A 4,320-nucleotide genomic window follows, 5' to 3' on the forward strand; every position below is an offset into this window, starting at 1 on the left:
CTTGACGACAAATTCGGTACACTTGCCGAAGGAAATTTGTTATGAGACAAGTTTTCCGTGCATCAAGTTTATGGCGCCGTTGCCGGAGATTGATTGTGCATCAACAATGATTAAATTGGAGGATCACTAGATTGAGCATTTTATTTTTGTTTTATTTAATTTTCTGTTTGAGTAATTTACTTTCAGTTTTAGTTAATTTCTTCCCTTCCCCCTACTTTTTCGTTTTTAGTTATTTACCATTCATTTCACTAACCCACTAACTGTTTGATATACTGCATCACTCACACTAACAGTCATTCTGACAGAAATACTTTCTGCATCTATTTTCCTTGCTTGTACTTGTTGGTTGTATGACAGGGAGAAGAAGCGGGGCTTCAACTTCCTTTGATTCTTAACCTGAGAGGACCTTCTTGAGATTAAGGAGGGAAGCAAGAGGAAAAAGAGTAGTTGGTGCTGAGGAAGAAGAGGAATACTTTGAACCAAACATGGAAGAAAACATGGAAAACCATCATGAAGAAGAGACTCACAACCATGGCGGAGGAGGTCGAGAAAATTATGCTGGGGAGGATAGAAGAGTTTTAGGCTCTTACATCAATCCAAACCCAGGAAACTGTGGAAGTAGCATTCAAAAGCCAACCATCCACGCCAACAATTTTGAACTAAAACCACAGCTCATCACCCTTGTTCAGAACAACTGTTCGTTCGGAGGAAGTGTCCAAGAAGACCCCAATCAACATCTAACCACCTTCCTGAGAATATGTGACACAGTGAAGTCTAATGGTGTTCATCCTGACGCCTATAGACTGCTCTTATTTCCGTTCTCACTCAAGGATAAGGCAGCCAAGTGGCTGGAGTCTTTCCCGAAGGAGAGCTTGACAACTTGGGAAGATGTGGTGAACAAATTCTTAGCAAGATTTTACCCTCCTCAATGAATCAATAGGCTGAGAGCTGAGGTCCAAACTTTCAGGCAACAAGATAGTGAGACTCTGTATAAAGCATGGGAGAGGTTTAAGGACCTGACAAGGAGGTGTCCACCTGACATGTTCAACGAATGGGTGCAGCTGCACATTTTCTATGAAGGGCTCTCTTATGAGTCAAAGAAGGCCGTAGACCATTCATCCGGAGGATCTTTGAACAGGAAGAAGACCATTGAGGAAGCCATAGATGTCATTGAAACAGTAGCAGAGAATGATTATTTCTATGCTTCTGAAAGAGGCAACACTAGAGGAGTAATGGAGCTAAACAATATAGATGCTCTGCTGGCCCAAAACAAGCTCATTACCCAGCAGCTGGCTGACCTCACCAAGAAGATGGAGAGGAACCAAGTAGCAGCAATCACTACTTCATCAACAACCCAAGAAGGAGTGAATGAAGAAGCAGAGGGTAGTCAGGAGCAAGCCAACTACATTGGGAATTCACCTAGGCAAAACCATGATCCATACTCTAAGACCTATAACCCTGGATGGAGGAATCACCCAAACTTTGGGTGGGAAAATCAACAAGACCAAGGCCTAGATCAAAGACGTTCAAATCCCAACAATAATGCAGCTCACCAACATTTCACATCTAGACCATATCAACACTCCCATAACAACACCTCTCCATATCCATATCAAAACCAAAATAACTTACCTCATCCTTCCACCTCTAATCCCAATCTACAATCATTTGATGACAGACTCTTAAGGATTGAGAATCTACTTGAAGGCATAGGTAAAGAGATTCAAGATAGTAAAGCGTTCCGAGAAGAAGTGATGTCCAATATGCAGAATCAGGATGCTGCCATCAAGAAACTTGAGACACAAATTGGCTACTTATTCAAGCAAATTTCCAGCCACAACCTTCGCAGTAATACTAGCTCAACACAAAGGGAGGAGTGTTAGGCTATTACCCTTCGGAGTGGGAAGGAACTGAAGGAAACCCCCCAGAAACCACAAGAAAAGGACTCAGATAAAGAGGAAGAAGAGCATGATGGAGCTCAAGTTCCTAATCTGAGTTCACAAAAAGGGGAAGAAGTATTGAAGCCAGACATACCAAGAGTCCCATATCCTCAGCAATTAAAGAAGAAGGGGGATGACAACCAGTTTTTGAGATTTTTGGAAATCTTCAAGAAACTACAAATCAACATACCCTTTGCTGAAGCAATAGAACAAATGCCACTCTACGCCAAGTTTTTAAAGGAGCTAATGACTAAGAAGAGAAGCTGGAAGAACAACGAGACTGTGATATTAACCGAAGAATGTAGTGCTATCATTCAGCACAAACTACCCCAGAAATTGAAGGATCCCGGGAGTTTTCAGATCCCTTGTATTATAGGGGAAATCACAGTGGAAAAGGCTCTTTGTGACTTAGAAGCCAGCATCAATTTGATGTCGGTAGCTATGATGAGAAAGATGAAGATTGAGGAGGCTAAACCAACAAAGATGGCCTTACAATTGGCAGACCGATCGTTCAAGTTCCCGTATGGCGTCGTAGAAGATTTGCTGGTGAAAGTGGAAGATTTTATCTTCCCAGCAGACTTTGTAGTGCTGGACATGCAGGAGGAAGCCAATGCTTCCATCATCCTGGGAAGGCCATTCTTGGCCACTGCTGGAGCTGTCATTGATGTACAAAAAGGAGATCTCACCCTGAGATTACACAATGAAAAGATGACGATCAATGTGTTCAAGGCCATGAGTTACCCACAAGAACAACTGGGGGAATGTATGAGGTTGGACTCACTTGAAGAGGAGGTGCATGAGAGTTTTGAAGAAGAAGAGTCTGAAGAGCCCGAAAGAATAATAGAGGAAGAGTGTACATCAAGTGAAGAGGTTGCAACAACAGAAATTGGCATACCAGGTGCACCAAAGGAAGAGAACGAAAAGTCAGAAGCACCTAAACTTGAACTCAAAGCACTGCCACCTACTCTCAAATATGCATACTTAGGAGAAAATGAAAATTACCCAGTGATCATAAACTCATGCCTCAGCAAAGATCAAGAGGATGAACTAATCAAAGTACTGCGACAGCACAAGGATGCCATTGGTTGGACACTTGCTGACCTGAAGGGGATAAGTTCGACCATATGCATGCACAAGATACTACTAGAAGATGATGCCAAACCATCCATTCAATCCCAAAGGAGGTTGCACCCAATCATGAAGGAAGTGGTACAGAAGGAAGTTATGAAGTTATGGCAAGGGGGGTAATTTACCCAATCTCAGACAGCTCCTGGGTTAGCCCCGTGCATGTCGTCCCAAAAAAGGGAGGAATTACTGTGGTTCCCAATGAGAAGAACGAACTAATTCCTACAAGGACAGTCACAGGATGGTGGATGTGCATAGACTACAGGAAGCTCAACAAGGCTACATGAAAAGATCATTTCCCCCTTCCATTCATGGATCAGATGTTGGAAAGACTTGCAGGGCACGCATATTATTGTTTTCTCGACGGTTATTCAGGATATAACCAAATAGTGGTTGATCCCAGAGATCAAGAGAAAACCTCATTCACTTGCCCATATGGAGTGTTTGCCTACAGGCGCATGCCATTTGGGCTATGTAATGCACCTGCGACTTTCCAACACTGCATGCTTTCTATCTTTTCAGATATGATAGAAAAATTTATTGAAGTTTTTATGGATGATTTCTCGGTATTCGGAGATTCCTTCCCTAGTTGCCTACATCACCTCGCCTTGGTATTGAAAAGATGCCAAGAGACCAATCTGGTCTTGAACTGGGAGAAATGTCACTTTATGGTGACAGGAGGAATAGTCCTTGGTCACAAAGTTTCTAACCAAGGGATTGAGGTTGACAGAGCTAAAGTAGAACTTATTGAAAAACTACCTCCACCCAGTGATGTCAGGGCAATTAGGAGCTTTTTGGGGCATGCTGGTTTTTACAGAAGGTTTATTAAAGATTTTTCAAAGATAGCCAAGCCCTTAAGCAATCTCCTTGTATCTGATACACCATTTATCTTTGATGAAACATGCATGTTAGCCTTTGAAAATTTGAAAATGAGGTTGTCCTCTGCTCCTATTATTTTCCCACCTGATTGAAATTTACCGTTTGAATTGATGTGTGATGCATCTGATTTTGCAGTTGGGGCAGTGTTAGGATAGAAGAAAGACAACTTAGTCCATGTGATATACTATGCTAGCAAAATCCTTAATGATACTCAAAGAAATTATACCACTACTGAAAAGGAGTTACTAGCAATAGTTTTTGCATTTGACAAGTTTAGATCATACCTCATTGGTGCTAAAGTGATTGTTTTTACAGATCACACAGCACTTAAATATTTGTTTGCCAAGCAAGAATCAAAACCAAGACTAATAAGATG

At 41.8% G+C, this 4,320-nt stretch overlaps 1 non-coding gene across 1 annotated transcript; it reads right to left on the minus strand.

The window, feature by feature from the left end:
- Positions 1-938: 938 nt before the first annotated feature.
- LOC112774339 (small nucleolar RNA R71) lies at positions 939-1,042 on the minus strand. Its single transcript, XR_003188833.1, has one exon. It is a non-coding gene; the product is annotated as a small nucleolar RNA R71 (small nucleolar RNA).
- Positions 1,043-4,320: the final 3,278 nt, after the last annotated feature.

The sequence above is a fragment of the Arachis hypogaea genome, chromosome 18 (genome assembly GCF_003086295.3).
Source record: "Arachis hypogaea cultivar Tifrunner chromosome 18, arahy.Tifrunner.gnm2.J5K5, whole genome shotgun sequence".
NCBI classification, from domain to species: Eukaryota; Viridiplantae; Streptophyta; class Magnoliopsida; order Fabales; family Fabaceae; genus Arachis; species Arachis hypogaea.